Genomic DNA, 19,266 nt, shown 5'->3' with positions numbered 1-19,266 from the left:
AAGAGAAGAGAAGAGAAGAGAAGAGAAGAGAAGAGAAGAGAAGAGAAGAGGGGAGGGGAGGAGAGGAGAGAAAATAAAGCGAATTGGGGGAGAGGGAGGAAGTGAAGAGGGGAGGGGAGGGTGGAAGAAGGAAGGCAGACATTGAATTATCTCAAGTAATAATAATTTCTATGGTAAAAAAGAGGCAGGAATAGGGAATGACAGAGAAGGGCCTTCTTTAGGTATAACAATCAAGGAAAGTTACTCTGAGGACAAAAGATGAGACTTAAAAAAAAAAAAAAGAAATAGCTACCTATGCAAAAAAGATGGGTGGGCATCTCAGAAGAAACAGTATGTACATACACTCTGAATCAGAAAAGACTTGGAGTATTTACATAATAGGCTAATGAGTGTGAATGTAGTGAGTAAAGGAAGCATAGCCTGGCATAAGCTGGGGAGGTAGACAGTCTTCGAAACTTGGATTTTATTCTAAGTAAAAGAGAAAACCATTTTTGTGCTATAAGCAAGAAAGTGACATTACCTAACCTGAATTTTGAGAAGAGCACTTTTGTGCAGGGAATGGACCGGTATGAGGGAACAACTTAGGTTATTTAAATGAACCCAATGAGAGATGTGAAGAATTGGACTCTGATGAAGGCAAAAGATATGGAGAGAAGGTGGCAGACCCAATATGTATTTTAGCTCTTAACTTCACAGAATGTACTTAGAGCTTAAATGTAAGCATTGACAGAGAAATTAAGGAATACAGGATGACTCTCAGGCTTGAGAAACTGTGAAGATGGAGACAATGTGTTGGCATGGTAGAAGGTACAGATGGGTGGTTGAGAATGGTGGAGTAAGAAGAAGTCAAGATTTCCATTATAAGGACCTGACCAATATACAAGATCTACAAGAGCAGATGCCAAGAAATACATAGGCTAGTCTGGAGCAGAGAGGAAATCTGAGTGGAGTGGAACATTTGGGGTAACCAGCATAAGGTATAATTAAATCTATGAGAATTACTCAGAAATAGAGCATATGAAGAGAATTCAGTACCTTTCAATGTACTTCCTGTACATTTGTTGAATAAGGACAAGAATCCTGACCTAATTTCCAGTGCTCATGAGTATAGAGTGCCTCTACACCCTGCCTACTGCACCAAATTCCACCACCCTTCTTTTTCAATGCCAATTGGCTATTCCTGCCTAACTGCCCAGATATTCCATCCATTCAGCTCAAATTTCTCATACCACATCCTAAGGAGACCCTGTAGAACACGCAGCTTTATTCCCTACTGCCAGAATTCCTATCCTTCATATTTTGATCTGTCTTGCTGATAGTGGGTTTTTTACTCTGATAAGAACATAAACAAAAAAATATATGTCCAGATGGTTCCCAACACTAAGGGAGATGGTGAGATCCATTAGCAAGTATGTATAAGGAAAGAAAAAATAATAATAATAAAGAAAAACAGAGTCTAGAATAGCCTGAGCATTAGTATGTGTTTGGATATTTAGGGAAAAAAACCTTTATAGGTAGAAAACATGATTGAATATACCTCAAAAACTTCTGTACATATTCCATTAGGAAAAAGTCACATTGCATATTTCTTAAACAATTATGTGACTCTGTGTTTTTTTTTAATTAAAGATTTTCAGATCTTAAAGGTTAGACTCTACTTCCCAAACATACTACGTATTTAAAGAAACAAAATATGATGTATGAGTTATTTAATATAAAAGAACATATTATTCTTTACTGGCATTATAGTTCTTGTTAAAAACTTCACTGTAAGTGATCTGAATTTTTGAACATTAGCTTTACCTCATTACCATAAAATCATGATCTTTTAAAGGCAGTTGAGAGTACAGCTAACCTTAAGAAAAGGATGTCATCATTTTCTGATTGATTATCTCTGCTTTCAAGAGCCAGTCACCCAGAACTTGTGTTTCTAATAAAATGTGATTTTTTTTTTCAGAAATGGGATCAGATCTGTATTTTCTTGGCTTTCTGAATACAAAACAGAGTTTGTGGGATGCATGTCTAATGAGTCATCCTTGTTTTTCATGAAAAACATGATTTTCCAGTACTGTAGCATTTTGCTCTTTACTGATGCATTTGCATAAAATGAATATATTACAACTTGGATGTTGTGATTTAGTTAATTATGACCGTCACACTGATGCCTTGGTGATTTCATGAATCTGGAATGAACCTGAGTTTTTTTTAGGGGTCTTACCTCTAATATAAAAAAAAATCCTGTAGAGCAAAACTCTTAATTGTATTTGATTATCTTAATAGTCTCTGAGTCTTAGAATGGACACATATTTACCATGAATAAAAAAAAAAGTACAAGGTCTTTTACCATGAATAAAAAAAAAAGTACAACCATGATTTAATACTTATTCACTGGTTTTCACTTTAAGAAAGCTTCAAATTAGTTATCAATTCACAATTTCAGTGTTTTTATACCAGATATGTACATAGGCACATACAAAGTAAGAAGTTCTGTCACTGACACAGTTGCTAAAATCATCAATATGCTCAGAATATCTCCACAAGCTCCAACTGCCTCTGTGCTTACACTCATTCACTTATTCATTCCATTCTTGAGTAGCGACTATGTTCTAGGCACTGCCTTATGGATTGAGGATACAATAAAGATAAGGCAGCTAAAATAGTTGCTCTCATGCCTCTTCTAGTGGAATAGACCAAAAAAAATTCAATAAATTAACTAATAATTACTTTCATAAATATTTGAAGTAACTGGAATCCTGTGATACAGTGACCGAGCATAATGGCAACCAATATTGCCTTAGCACTCCCCTCAGTTTAACCAAACTTTAGACAGGTTTTTTTCCAGACTACAGACCCCTGAATTCCCTTTTCTTAGAGGATTTACTTTAGAAAATTTGCAATTGCCAATATTTCCCTGACTCCTTTACATGTAAATCTTCTCCTAGCTTCTGACCAGTTTTACAATGCAGGAATGTCTTTATCAAGGACTTGGACCATCCCTATGAAATACAATCATCAAGAAAGAAAGATAGGACCCCTTTCTTCCAGTCTCTTTGGGAAGGTAGGAGCCTAACTTCACCACTTATTGAACACAGCTGGCCTAACTGGCAATCTCACTGTTAATGTCTCCAGTAGTTTTCTACTACCTGAATCAGCACTTAAATACTCTCCTGCTTTTTGTTTTAGTGGGGTTGAGTTAAATATCCCTCCTTTACTGCAATAGACTTGAGCGAGTCTTTCTTGTCCGTTTAACTTGTCATTGCAGTTTTTCGCTGACAATAAAGGGAAACTCCATCATCTACTTTAAGTAGAGTGAAGGAAAAGTGCCCATAAAAGAGATGGCATTTAAGCTCTAATCTAAGTAATGAAAAGTAGCCACATTGTGTAAGACCAGAGATGATCACTTCAGGTAGATAGAGTAGGGGGCATCAAAACTCTAAAGCTGGAAAGAGCTTGCCATGTTCACAGAAGACCAGGGTGACAATGACATGGGGATGAGGGGACGGTGGGAGGGAGACTGATGGGCACACAGAGACCACATCATGCTGCACATTGTAAGCCAAGGTTGAGAGTTTATATTTTATTGCAGGAGTACTGGGAAACCATTGAAAAGTTTTCAAAAAAAGGAAAAATATGACCTGCTTTAGGTTAAAAAAAAAAAGTGCACCAGTTCTAAGGAAGATAAACTGGACAGGGTTAAGAGTGGTCCACAGTTATGGAGTCAGCCTTTCAATCTCACTTTGGAAAAAGTGTTTTCAAAGAATCCAGATCTGAGGAGTCTAGATTAGGTTCCTGGGAGTTTAGAGAATTGGGAATAAATGTAAGATTTGAATTTCTCCCTGAAGAAAATTCACTTTGCATTTGGTCTTCTAAGATAAAACTACAGAGAACTTAATTAAAATTAAAGTTTCTCTGACTGTATTAAACCAAATACAATGATAAACTTTTCCAGTTATTATCTAGAGCACTAAACAGGAGTTAACTCAAATGACTCTCAGTATTGATGGGGTTCTACTGGAACATTTATGGACCTGACTCACAAAATTGTGCCTGGCATGAGAATCAGACACTCTATTTTGTTTCCAATTTCCCCCTAAACTTTATCACTAACCTACAGCTAACAAAAAATGAAGGGGGCGGTGTTGTTAGCAGGATAGATCTACATAACTTATTCATGAATTTGAAAACTGTAGATAGCCATCCAGCTAACACTTAAACTGAGTTAAACCTATGGTCCACATTACCTCATACTGCCTTTCACAGTCTCACTCAAAACAATTTGCAAAGGGCAAGTTTTCCTCTATAACAACTCTAAAATTTAAGCCTGAATTTGACCATCCTAATTTCTCTAGCTAGGACAAAAAGCCATAATTGCTTACACTAGGCATATAATGGATGTCAAATGATTAAATGAATGAGTAAAATAAACAATACCCTCCAGATACTGTGAGTGAGAACATCCAGATCCTCTACAATTAGAAATTGTGAACCAACATCTAAACAAGGTTTTGCAGAAGTAGCCCACCCCAAAAGATGTTTTAATTAAACATTAATTATCCACTGCAGGTTCAGCAATTTTTTTCTGCAAAGGGCCAGATAGCAAATATTAAACTTTGCCAACCATATGGTGTCTGCTGCAACTACTCAACGCTGCCATAAATGACTATATCCCAATAAAACTTTATTTATGGACACTGAAATCTAAACTTCATATAACTTTCACATGTTGTGAAATATGTCATGTCTTCTTTTGATTTTTTTTCAACCATTTAAAAGTATAAAAACAATTTTTGGCTTGCAGGCTGTACAAAGCAGGTTTCTGACTAGATTTAGTGTGGACCATAGTTTGCCGACCCCTAGTCTCCTGCATATCAGGCATGGGAGAGACCAAGGTGAGGAAGATAGCTTTGTAAAGGTGTTCATGATGAGACTAGGTACTCACCAAAACCAGTGAGTAAGGATTACATTTAGGTAGACCAGTCAGATATAACCTCACAATGTTTGCATTAAGTTCATTCTTGTCTTTCATGAGGTTATGAAATTCTTGATGACTAACAAGGAGAAGTTGGAGAATAATCATTTCAGTGTATTTAAGGGCTGTTATGGGGAAAACATTATAAAATAAATCCATTTTTATATAAGAATGATGTAGAGTGAAGGAAAAGCTTAAGTCTTCAGGCAGTTCCATTTGTGAATGAAACCATTCTACCATCTGTTCAACTCCTTTGGCTCTGGCATCATGCTCATCAGAAACTCTGGTTTCCAATTCAGTTTCCCAGGTACTTTACAAAGGTACTGCTCTAAGTAGCAGATATAATTATTTCTACCATTAGAAATAAAGTTCCTCCCTATAAATGCATAAACTGGTAAGCTTAGTTTCAATCAATTCCCCAGAGTCCAAGGTACAAAAATAACTTTTGAACATGGAATACAGAGAACTAGATCCTGGCCCCTTACTGAGCCCACCAAAGTATTGGTGTCCCTTGAGGCCCTGCCTACACAGCAGGCACATAGCTCTTAACTGCCAAGTTCTCAGTCAAGCATTATGTTTCTCTCCTGTAAAACTTTCTCTTAAACACTTTATGAATCTATTTATATTTATTTTTCATTTTACTGTGAATATTTCAGTATGTGTCTCTATAAGGACTCTTTTTAAACATAAACACGGTGCTCTTATGTTTAAAATAAATTAATTCCATAATATCAATGAATAGCCAGCTGGTGTTTAATTTTCAGCCTCATAAGTATTTTAAACTTATACTTTTCTATTTTATTTAGTGTATATATCTCTTTTAATTATTCCATATCTGCATATATTTATAGAGAGGCAAATGATTTATTTCTATTGTAGAAAATAGAGCTTTTTAAAATTCAGTGTAATGCTCATCTTTCCATCCTCAATAACAGCCTTTCTCATAGTAAACAGGCTGCTGACTGAGAATTAAAAGATCAGGTTTGGGGTCTTTCACTGCCACTTAATATATGAGATTAGGATATCACCAAAACTTCTCTGTGACACATTTCTTCACCCCATGAAATGAAGAGGTTGAATAAGCAGATGCTCTCAAAAATCCCATTCCACACCAAAGTTCTTGGGCTATACAATTCTGTAAGAGCACTTTGTCTATACCATTTATAAATATTCAGATAGGTGACACTCTCAAGTCTAGGATTTCATCTATTGAAGAGTGACAAATTGTATCCTCAATCTTTAAATGGAAAGAATTATGTTCATTTGACAATTTAAGTAATTCACATAGACCACATATCTTTTCTAATATATTGGATGATTCTTCTTACTCGTTTGTTTAGACAGCACAGAAAGAGCTAATCTAACCAAAACATCAATGTTAATGGTTAAAATAATTGGATCTTTTCCTAAAAACGAAAGAGTCTTTCAGCATGAGAAAACAAAAACAAAATTAGTATTGGAAAATATGCATTTTTAAGTCCTTCCTTTCTTTGAACTTTAGTAAGCTAAATAAATAGCAGCCAATTGTATAAACAAGAACAAGATATATGATGCAGCTTTACAAGAAACTGTATTTTCTGCATGTATATTTAATATAGAAACCTCAACTTGAAGTTTCTCTTTTATAGTTTAATATATTTCTCTACCACATTCTTCTTAGAAGGTAAAGAAAATTCTCTTTTAAATGTTAAGATCAATGATAGCCCAAAGGCTTCAAGAAATCAATGTTCCAGTGATAATTAAAGGTTACAATTTAAAGGAAGACTCACAATATAATAAGTTGAAATCCAATAATGAAGGCATAAGAAGTGGTCTAGATTATCAAAGCTAACATTTATAAATGTAACTAATAAAAAAACTTTCTAAACAGCTTCTTAAGACGTTAAAAATTTTATTACAATTTAACATTAGATATGAAGCCCATAAGTCTGCTCCAATTACTAACTGAACTACACAATTACTTAAAAGTGATTTTAGCCAACTGTCCATGCCTATCTCTGTGTTTCATATAGAATTAAAGAATCTGATCTTACTCCCTTGTAAAAGATGTATTTTTTTCTTCTTTTAACACAGTTCTTAAGTTTAGAAAATAAGTGCTATAGAAATTTGACAAAAAAGTAATTTGGTAAATTTGGTACAACATAAGCAAGACTAAGGAAACACTCTAAATATAGATAGATGATATGGATATAGATAGATATAGACATAGATGATGATATAGATATAGACAGATATAGACAGAGACGGAGACGGAGACAGAGACAGAGACAGAGATAGAGATAGATACAGATGCAGATAGAGATAGATACAGATGCAGATAGAGATAGATATATAGACACACATGTTTGTGGAAAGGAATTCATTCCCTCCTACACTAAAGAAGGCTGGATGGTGGTAGACTGGCTATATTCTCCATCAATCTATACAAAAATATCTTCTTCAATGCCCTGCTACAACTACATCTGGGGAAATGTTTATGATACAAAAATGTGGCGATCAGAGACAATTTAAGATTAGATGGACAGGGCCAAATGGGGTTCAACAAATGAATACCAAGTTTATAATTCCAGAGTCATGTTGGCAGGGCAAGAATTCAGAGTGAAGTTATTTCATTCAACAGCACAGCTCTCAAGCAAATGAAATGTTAATAAAATGATGAAGTTCAAAAATGTTCTGAGACTTGTTGCTCAGCCTCTCAGTAGATGTCATAGTGTCAACCCTATGCACACCTTCTGCCTATTTCCATATTCTCTATCATATTATTCCAACTCTCATCACTACTGCTAAGCATAGGTGACCACAGGGAGGTTGAAACCTAATCCAAAGGAAGTTATTATATGGGTTGATGGTGACTTATATCTTAAAGTGTATACCCTAGTATAAAAACCTGACTAAAAAATCAAGTTTTCTCAGTAATCAAAAAATTGGGATACTGAGGCAGTTAGCAGTAATGGCATAAGCCAAAAGATTACATCCAGTGATACCATGCAATAGATAATGCATAGCAGCAGATGATGCCATGCAGTAGATTCTGCCCTGAATGAACTAGGACAATCCAGAGCCATAAGAAAGATAGAGTTCTTTGAAGTCCATGTAGAACACTAGTCCCTGGAGTTGCTCCTCTTCTGATGATTTCACTTAAACAGCTAGAGTGTCTGTTCCCAGCAATTATATAAAACTGACACCCACCAAAACTGTCCCACTCAAGGTCACCATTATCTCTAGCTTGAAAAATCCAATAATTGCTCTATCTTTATTTTGCTTAATCCATCAATAGGTTTGATCACTCCTTTCTCTTGCAAATATTTCCTTCACTTGTCTTCCAAGACACTACATTTTTTTGGCTGTCCTCCTTTCTTGTAGTAAGTTTCTTCTCAGTCTACATTACCAGTCTCTCTGGCTTTTTAACAAGAAATTCCCAAGGTTGGATCCTACACCCACTCACTTGGTGATCTCACCTAATGTCATGGCTTCAAGTAGCATCTATTGGCTCAAAACTCCCCAAATTATACCTTCTGCCCATTTCCCTTGAATCACAGACCCTTATTTTCAAATGCCTACTTGGTATTTATACAAATATACATCTAAAAATCATATCATAATATTCAAAATTAATTCTCAAGTATCCACCTGAAACATGCTGCAGTGGCATTCTTCCCCTTCCAGTAAGTGGAAACTTCTTTCTTTCAGTTGTTCATACCAAAAACTATGGCACCATTCTCTTTTTTTTTAATGTTTATTTATTTTTGAGAGAGAGATGCAGAGAGAGAGGGAGACAGAGAATCTGAAGTGGGTTCTGCACTGACAGCAGAGTCTGATGAGGGGTTCACACTCATGAACCACAAGATCATGACCTGAGCTGAAGTCAGATGCTCAACCAATTGAGCCACCCAGGTGCCCCATAAAAACTATGGCATCATTCTTGACTCCTTCTCTTGACTCCACATCTTCAGTCCATCATAGAATTGTGACTTAATCTCCAAATACATAACCAAAACCTGATCACATTTCACTACATTCAAACGATCACTTTGATCCAAGTGATGTGTCTCAGTGCACCAGTTTCTGAACCGGTCTCTGCGTTTCTGCCATTGCCCACAACATTATATCCTCAACACAAGCAGCCAGAGTATTATTTTAAACAAAGTTTGGTCGTATCATTTCTCTACTCTAAACCCTCTAATGTTCTCCTATCTTATTCAGAGTAAAGCCAAAGTCCTTATAATTATGCCAAAGGCTCTGTACCCTCTGGTCCTTCCATCATTTATCTCCCTGACTCACTCTATTTCAACCACATTGCCTCTTTGGTCTTCCTTGAATACACTATTTACACTCATGTCTCAAAATCTTTGCATTTGCATTTGATTTTCCCTGTATATGAAATACTTGCCCCTGTATATCTACATGGCTGGCTCTCTCGCCTTCTTCAAGTCTTTGCTTCAGGTTACATTATTAGTGAGGACTCTCCAAAATAAACTGTTTAAAAATTTACCCATCATCTTATAGTTCCCCATCTTTCTTCTCAATTTTAATTTATTTAACTTATCACTTATTTATTTTTATTTATCTGTCTCCACTCCCTATAGTATCAGGTCCAAAGGGCAGGGATTATTTTTCCTCTTGCTCATGTAATTCTGTACAAAGAACATGCTTAACACATAGTAGGAACTCTATAAGCTTAATGGGCCTATTCCAAGCTCTGAGGGACACTCTATACCATACATACTACTTATTTTAATTTCCCATAGTCCATATTTTCCTTTTAGATAGATTATTGGTCCTTAGACTACATACAGTGGCTAAAACATAAAAATATGCAAATGCTTTTCTGGTTACCAATCCATTTGTTCTATTCCTAAAGGTATTGCCAAGTATACACTGGACAATTCTTGACTCCAAATCTCTACTTTGACCCTGTGCAGAAAAGAGCTAACATGGGCCTGAGACTGTGATCTTTCTAGGGGACTGCTTGCAAGGTTGATTCTCAACTGGCATCTGAGAACTTAGATATTGAGATTTCACCACACTGATAAGAGTGACTCACTGTGCCTAACTGATTGTGACAATAATATGCTTTATGCTAAACACCTGCCTTCCTTCTAGCAGTCTGAAATGCCAGGCAAGGACTAAGTGACCAATCCTCAATTAGAAAAAAACTCTGGAAACTGAGTTTAATGAACTTCCCATTTCACATGTGTTGTCACAACTCATTCCTGGGACAATTAAGCACATACTGTGTGACTCCATTAAGGAGGACTCTGGAATCTTGTACCTGGTTTTCTCCACATTTTCCCCCATGCACCTTTTCCCTTTGCTAATTTTGCATTATATTATTTTAATGTAAACAATAATAGCAGTGAGTAAAACTATATACTGAGTCCTGTGACCCCTCTTAGCAAATCATCAAACCTTGGGGGAGGGTGTCTTCGGAGCCTCCGATCTGGGCACTCATAGAACTCTTACTGAATGCCTTATATATGCTGAACATTGTGCTTCAACCCTAGTGACCTGAGATAGAGCATAAATGAGCTTGTGGGCTTTATTTATTTATTGTTTTGCTCTAAAAACATGTTTTTCTTTTTTTTTTTTAACTGAAACAGCCTATATCCTGCTCTAGGATTCCTTCTCCAGAGGCATCCCTTTATCAAGAAGCATTTCCAGGCACAGACACATGAAAGAAATAGTGAAGAAAGAAACCCTGTGGAAAAGAAAGATCCACAATAGCAACTGGGTTCCAGTGCCAGCTCCAATAATTTCATTACAGTTTTCCAAAATGAACAAGTGAGAGGCCCTGACACAGACTAATGTGTGCCCTGTATAAGCTGTACTCCTGGAAAGCTAAAGGAAACCCTACTAACTCTTTCCAGTTTGGGATCACAGGGCTTTTTTTTTTTTAAGACATGGAGTAAGGCGGTATCTTATCAAAGCTTCAATGCTGATTTTTAGAATCTGCCATTAAATCTAGTATTTGAACTTGAAACACTCAACTATACAGTCTCATGAAGAAAGCTTATTTATATGGAACATTTCCTATGAAAAACACAATAGTAAATGTAAAAATATTATCTTTTATAGTAAATATAATAGTAGATGTGCTTTTGGTAGGAAGAAGTCTGCCACTTATACTAGACATAACCTCTTAAAATCTCATTTCTTTCTTTACTTGAGAAAGACTATTTTTCTTTTGTACAAAATCCTGACTTGTGTATCACATGCATTCTTGTTCAAGTCTAATCATTGTTCTTCAAGAAAAATATTTTTAAAAGACCACCTAGTCGAAGGAAGATGGCGGCGTAGGAGGATGCAGGGCTCACCGCGTCCTGCTGGCTACTTAGATTCCACCCACATCTGCCTAAACAACCCAGAAAACCGCCAGAAGACTAGGAGAATGGAGTCTCCGGAGCCAAGCACAGACGAGAGGCCCACGGAAGAGGGTAGAAAGGGCGGAGAGGCAGTGTGCGCTACACGGACTGGACTGGCGGGAGGGAGCCAGGGAGGTGGAGGGGCAGCCAGCCCACCTGGCAAGGCAGACCCCCAAGTCTGCTTTGCAAAAGCAGAGGGGCTGGACAGAGTGTGTTCTGACAGCCAGTGGAACTTAACACCTGGAATGTCATAAGTCACCACCTCTGCTCCAAGAGCTGGAGGGCTAGAGAACAATGGGGAGGGAGAGTTGTTGAGCCCTGGAGGTCAGAGCTCGGCTTGGCAGGGAACAAAGGCGCTCACCAGCGACATCTCCCTTGCCCATCCCTCAGCCAAAATCCCAAAGGGAACCAGTGCCTGTCAGGAAACTTGCTTGCACCGCGCAAACACCCAATGCTGTGCTTCTGTGGATCCATCCTTCCAATGAGTCTGCCTCCATCCCGGTGCCACAAGGCCCTCCCGAAGTGAACCACCAAAGGAAAAGCAAGCTGAGTCTGTCTCTCCCGCCCCCGTGCACCTTGCAGATCCACCACGGCTAATAGGCCAGATCCCATTGAAATAGCACAAGCCTGGCAGTGTGTAAGTAGACCAGACAGGGGCCACACCACTCCACAGTGAGTCCTGTCCCGGGAGAGGGGAAGAGAAGATACACACCAGTCTGACTGTGGCCCCAGCGGTGGGCTGGGGGCAGATATCGGGCCTGACTGTGGCCCGCCCACCAACACAAGTTACTCTGGACAGCACAGGGGAAGAGCCCTGCAGTTCCACACCACTCCAGGGAATATGCAAAATGACGAAATGGAAGAATTCTCCTCAAAAGAAACTCCAGGAAGTAGCGACAGCTAACGAACTGATCAAAAACGATTTAAGCAATGTAACAGAAAATGAATTTAAAATAATAGTCACAAAAATAATCGCTGGGCTTGAAAAAAGTATAGAGGATAGCAGAGAATCTATTACTACAGAGATCAAGGGACTAAGAAACGGTCAGGAGGAGTGAAAAAATGCTATAAATGAGGTGCAAAATAAAATGGAGGCGACCAGAGCTTGGATTGAAGAGGCAGAGGAAAGAATAGGTGAATTAGAAGATAAAATTATGGAAAGAGAGGAAGCTGAGAAAAAGAGAGATAAAAAAAATCCAGGAGTATGAGGAGAGAATTAGAGAACTAAGAGACACAATTAAACGTAATAATATATGCAGAATTGGGATCCCAGAGGAGGAAGAGAGATGGAAAGATGCTGAAGGTGTACTTGAAGAAATCATCACTGAGAACTTCCCTGATCTGGGTAAGGAAAAAGCACTGAAATCCAAGAGGCACAGAGAACTCCCTTCAGACATAACTTGAATCAATCTTCTGCATGACATTTCATAGTGAAACTGGCAAAATACAAGGATAAAGAGAAAATTCTGAAAGCAGCTAGGGATAAACATGCTCTAACATATAAGGGGAGACCAATAAGACTAGTGACGGATCTATCTACTGAAACTTGGCAGCACAGAAAGGAATAGCAGGAAATCTTCAATGTGATGAACAGAAAAAATATGCAGCCGAGAATCCTTTATCCAGCAAGTCTGTCATTTAGAATAGAAGGAGAGATCAAGGTATTCCCAAATAAACAAAAACTGAAGGAATTCATCACCACTAAACCAGCCCTACAAGAGATACTAAGGGGGATCCTGTGAGACAAAGTACCAGAGACATCACTACAAGCATGAAGCCTACAGACATCACAATGACTCTAAACCCATATCTTTCTATAATAACACTGAATGCAAATGGACTAAATGTTCCAACCAAAACACATAGGGTATCAGAATGGATAAAAAAACAAGACCCATCTATTTGCTGTCTACAAGAGACTCATTTTAGACCTGAGGACACCTTCAGATTGAAAGTGAGGGGATGGAGAACTATCTATCATGCTACTGGAACTCAAAAGAAACTGGAGTAGCCATACTTATATCAGACAAACTAGACTTTAAATTAAAGGCTGTAACAAGAGATGAAGAAGGGCATTATATAATAATTACAGGGTCTATCCATCAGGAAGAGCTAACAATTATAAATGTCTATGCGCTGAATATGGGCGCCCCCAAATATATAAAACAATCACAAACATAAGCAACCTTATTGATAAGAATGCGGTAATTGCAGGGGACTTTAATACTCCACTTACAACAATGAATAGACGATCTAGACACAAGATCAATAAAGAAACAAGGGCCCTGAATGATACATTGGATCAGATGGACTTGACAGATATATTTAGAACTCTGCATCCCAAAACAATAGAATATACTTTCTTCTCGAGTTCACATGCAACATTCTCCAAGATAGATCACATACTGGGTCACAAAACAGCCCTTCATAAGTATACAAGAATTGAATCATACCATGCACACTTTCAGATCACAATGCTATAAAACTTGAAATCAACCACAGGAAAAAGTCTGGAAAACCTCCAAAAGCATGGAGGTTAAGGGACACCCTACTAAAGAATGAATGGGTCGACCAGGCAATTAGAGAAGAAATTAAGAAATATATGGAAACAAATGAAAATGAAAATACAACAATCCAAACGCTTTGGATGCAGTGAAGGCAGTCCTGAGAGGAAAATACATTGCAATCCAGGCCTATCTCAAGAAACAAGAAAAATCCCAAATACAAAATCTAACAGCACACCTAAAGGAAATAGAAGCAGAACAGCAAAGACACCCCAAACCCAGCAGAAGAAGAGAAATAATAAAGATCAGAGCAGAAATAAACAATATAGAATCTAAAAAAACTGTAAAGCAGATCAATGAAACCAAGAGATGGTTTTTTTGAAAAAATAAACAAAATTGATAAACCTCTAGCCAGGCTTCTCAAAAAGAAAAGGGAGATGACCCAAAGAGATAAATCATGAATGAAAATGGAATTATTACAACCAATCCCTCAGAGATACAAGCAATTATCAAGGAATACTATGAAAAATTATATGCCAACAAACTGGACAACCTAGAAGAAATGGACAAATTCCTAAGCACCCACACACTTCCAAACTCAAACAGGAGGAAATAGAAAGCTTGAACAGACCATAACCAGTGAAGAAATTGAATTGGTTATTAAAAACCTACCAACAAGTAAGAGTCCAGGACCAGATGGCTTCCCAGGGGAATTCTAGCAGACATTTAAAGCAGAAATAATACCTATCCTCCTCCAGCTATTCCAAGAAATAGAAAGGGAAGGAAAACTTCAGACTCATTCTATGAAGCCAGTATTACTTTGATTCCTAAACCAGACAGAGACCCAGTAAAAAAAGAGAACTACAGGCCAATATCCCTGATGAATATGGATGCAAAAATTCTCAATAAGATACTAGCAAATCGAATTCAACAGTATATAAAAAGAATTATTCACCATGATCAAGTGGGATTCATTCCTGGGCTGAAGGGCTGGTTCAACAATTGCAAATCAATCAATGTGATACATCACATTAATAAAAGAAAAGATAAGAACCATATGATCCTGTCAATCAATGCAGAAAAGGCATCTGACAAAATTCAGCAACCTTTCTTAATAAAAACCCTCGAGAAAGTCGGGATAGAAGGAACATACTTAAACATCATAAAAGCCATTTATGAAAAGCCAACAGCTAATATCACCTTCAGTGGGGAAAAACTGAGAGCTTTCTCCCTGAGATCAGGAACATGACAGGGATGCCCACTCTCACCGCTGTTGTTTAACATAGTGTTGGAAGTTCTAGCATCAGCAATCAGACAACAAAAGGAAATCAAAGGCATCAAAATTGGCAAAGATGAAGTTAAGCTTTCACTTTTTGCAAATGACATGATATTATACATGGAAAATCCGATAGACTCCACCAAAAGTCTGCTAGAACTGATACATGAATTCAGCAAAGTTGCAGGATACAAAATCAATGTACAGAAATCAGTTGCATTCTTATACACTAATAATGAAGCAACAGAAAGACAAATAAAGAAACTGATCTCATTCACAATTGCACCAAGAAGCATAAAATACCTAGGAATAAACCTAACCAAAGATGGAAAAGATCTGTATGCTGAAAACTATAGAAAGCTTATGAAGGAAATTGAAGAAGATATAAAGAAATGGAAAAACATTCCACGCTCATGGATTGGAAGAATAAATATTGTCAAAATGTCAATACTACCCAAAGCTATCTACACATCCAATGCAATCCCAATCAAAATTGCACCAGCATTCTTCTCGAAGCTAGAACAAGCAATTCTAAAATTTCTATGGAACCACAAAAGGCCCTGAATAGCCATAGTAATTTTGAAGAAGAAGACCAAAGCAGGAGGCATCACAATCCCAGACTTTAGCCTCTACTACAAAGCTGTAATCATCAAGACAGCATGGTATTGGCACAAAAACAGACACATAGACCAATGGAATAGAATAGTGACTCCAGAATTAGATGCACAAAAGTATGGCCAACTAATCTTTGACAAAGCAGGAAAGAATATCCAATGGAAAGAAGACAGTCTATTTAACCAATGGCGCTGGGAGAACTGGACAGCAACATGCAGAAGGATGAAACTAGACCACTTTCTTACACCATTCACAAAAACAAACTCAAAATGGATAAAGGACATGAAATGTGAGTAGGAAACCATCAAAACCCTAGAGGAGAAAGCAGGAAAACACCTCTCTGACCTCAGCTGCATCAATTTCTTACTTGACACATCCCCAAAGGCAAGGGAATAAAAAGCAAAAATGGACTATTGGGACCTCATGAAGATAAGAAGCTTCTGCACAGCAAAGGAAACAATCAAAACTAAAAGGCAACCAATGGAATGGGAAAAGATATTTGCAAATGACATATCGGACAAAGGGCTAGTACCCAAAATCTATAAAGAGCTCACCAAACTCCACACTTGAAAAACAAATAATCCAGTGAAGAAATGGGCAGAAAACATGAAGAGACACTTCTCTAAAGAAGACATCCAGATGGCCAACAGGCACATGAGAAGATGCTCAACGTCGCTCCTCATCAGGGAAATACAAATCAAAACCACACTCAGATATCACCTCACACCAGTCAGAGTGGCTAAAATGAACAAATCAGGAGACTATAGATGCTGGAGAGGATGTGGAGAAATGGGAACCCTCTTGCACTGTTGGTGGGAATGCAGACTGGTGTGGCCGCACTGGAAAACAGTGTGTAGGCTCCTCAAAAAATTAAAAATAGATCTACCCTCTGACCCAGCAATAGCATTGCTAGGAATTTACCCAAGGGATACAACAGTGCTGATGCGTAGGGGCACTTGTACCCCAAGAGCCTAAATGTCCATCAACTGACGAATGGATAAAGAAATTGTGGTTTATATACACAATGGAGTACTATGTGGCAATGAGAAAGAATGAAATATGGCCTTTTGTAGCAACGTGGATGGAACTGGAGAGTGTTATGCTAAGTGAAATAAGTCATACCATATGGTTTGACTCTTATGTGGATCCTGAGAAACTTAACAGAAACCCATGGGGGAGGGGAAGGAAAAAAAAAAGAGGTTAGAGTGGAAGAGAGCCAAAGCATAAGAGACTCTTAAAAACTGAGAACAAACTGAGGGTTGATGGGGGGTGGGAGGGAGGGGAGGGTGATGGGTATTGAGGAGGGCACCTTTTGGGATGAGCACTGGGTGTTGTATGGAAACCAATTTGACAATAAATTTCATATTAAAATAAATAAATAAATAAATAAATAAATAAATAAATAAAATATAAATCTTTATAAAAAAAACAGCTAAAATAATCAAGGAGGTGGATGCTTTTCTGCATGCAAACAGACTAAAGTGATTAGGATCCTTGGGCCTAGAAATACAAAGCTTTAACAAATATTTTAGTGCTATGAATAATTCATTTACCAAATCCCTAAGTCATCAGTAGTGATCACTTAAATTGAAAATAATAGTAAGTTTTAAATAGAAAACAGCCAAAATTATTTTCTATAGTGTGGTGTACATTTTAAAATTCATCACAATAAGCAACACAGACTGAAAGTTTTCTGTCTGGTTGTTGTTGTTTTTGTTTTGTTTTTTTTAAATCTGTGTTAGTTTCTTACTGCTGTGTAACAAACTACCACAAACTTGGCAGCTTAAAACAATACCCATTTATTTTTCCCAGTTCTATGGGTCAGAAGTCTAGGAGTACCTTGGCTGCACTTGCTGTTCATGGTGTTAGCCAGGCTGTGATTTTATCAGACTCTGGAGAATAATCTGCTTCCACAATCATTCTAGTTTTTGGAAAATATAATTCCACACAATTGTAAGGAGGTCTGAGGTCCTTATTTTCTTGCTGGCTGCAGTCTAGCAGTCATTCTCAGCTCTTAGATATCACCCCAGCATTCCCTGCCACATAGTCCCCTCCATCCTCAAAGCCAATAACAAGAACAAAATCTCTTTTGCTTCAAATCCCTCTCACACTTCCAATTTCTTTGAAAGAAGAGTCCAGTTCTTCTTAAGGGCTCATGTGATTATACCCACTACTTATAAACTCCCAATCCCAAGAACATCTTAAGATTTGGGACTTTAATTACTTCTGAAAAATATCTTCCCAGCAGCACTTAGATTAGTGTTTAATTGAGTAACTGGGAGGAAGTGTGTATATAGCAGGGTACTGATAATCTTAGGGGTCATCTTAGAATTCTGCCTACCACAAATCCTAATGCACAAGTCTCATAAAGTTGGGATTATGTAAATGTTTCTAATCTTTGAGATTAATATAAAATAAGAATATTCTTTCTCATCAGAGCATAGCTGTTTGTGCCCATGTTAAAAATAGAATTTGGAAAAAAAAAAAATAGAATTTGGGCTGGGGCACCTGGGTGGTTCAGGCAGTTAAGCATCTGACTCTCGATCTGGGCTCCAGTCATGATCTCACAGTTCATGTCAGCCTCTGTACTGACAGTGTGGAACTTTCTTGGGATTCTCTCTCTCCCTCTCTCCCACTCATACTTTCTCTGTCTCTTAAAATAAATAAATAAGCATTTAAGAATTATTATAATTGTGGCTAGGGGCACCTGGGTGGCTCAGTCAGTTGGGCCTCTGACCTCGGCTCAGGTCATGATCTCACAGCTTGTGGGTTCAAGCCCCACGTCCGGCTCTGTGCTGACAGCTCAGAGCCTTAAGCCTGCTTCAGATTCTGCATCTACCTTACTATCTGACCCTCCCCCACTCATGCTCTATCTCTCTCTCAAAAATAAACATAAAAAAATAATTAAAAAAAATAGAATTGTGGCTAGATAAAACATAAGTCTAAACCAGAATGGCAATCATTTTCATGTTCTAAAATGTCTAACTTTAATAACTATTCTTCAGATTTTTCTCATTTGCTTAATCATATCACCAATAGTTGATCTCTTTTCTATTTTTTTATCCTTCTTTCCCCAGGCTTAATTAGTAATCAAACCTACCTGATCAAAATCCATATGGATAGACTTCTATTACAAATAAGCTTTGGGGAGACACACTGTCAACCAAAATAAATGTGTGATGTCCTCAAAAAGTTCTCTATTGAATAGAAAAAGCAGAACATGAGAGAAAGATACACAAAGAAATGTACAGAAATCCCACTATCAAATGTCATGCACTGACAAGAGCAATTTCTTCATGGGCTACAGGACTAAAAAAACACTGCCTTGAGGTAGATTTACCCTGTAATAAGAAAACAGCCTTTGGGGGTGACAGACTTGCATCCTTTTCTGCTTATTTCACACTTATCTCACTCAATAATTATGTGAATGGCAAAACGGTTCTGACTTCTTGGACCCTTAGATTCATCATCTGTAGAAATGAGATCAAAAATAGTTCTAGCCCCCAAGTTAATGTAAGATTTAAATGAAATAATGCACAT

Source organism: Panthera uncia, chromosome A2, assembly GCF_023721935.1.
Source record: "Panthera uncia isolate 11264 chromosome A2, Puncia_PCG_1.0, whole genome shotgun sequence".
Taxonomy (NCBI): Eukaryota; Metazoa; Chordata; class Mammalia; order Carnivora; family Felidae; genus Panthera; species Panthera uncia.
Note: the sequence above shows the minus strand (reverse complement) of the source record.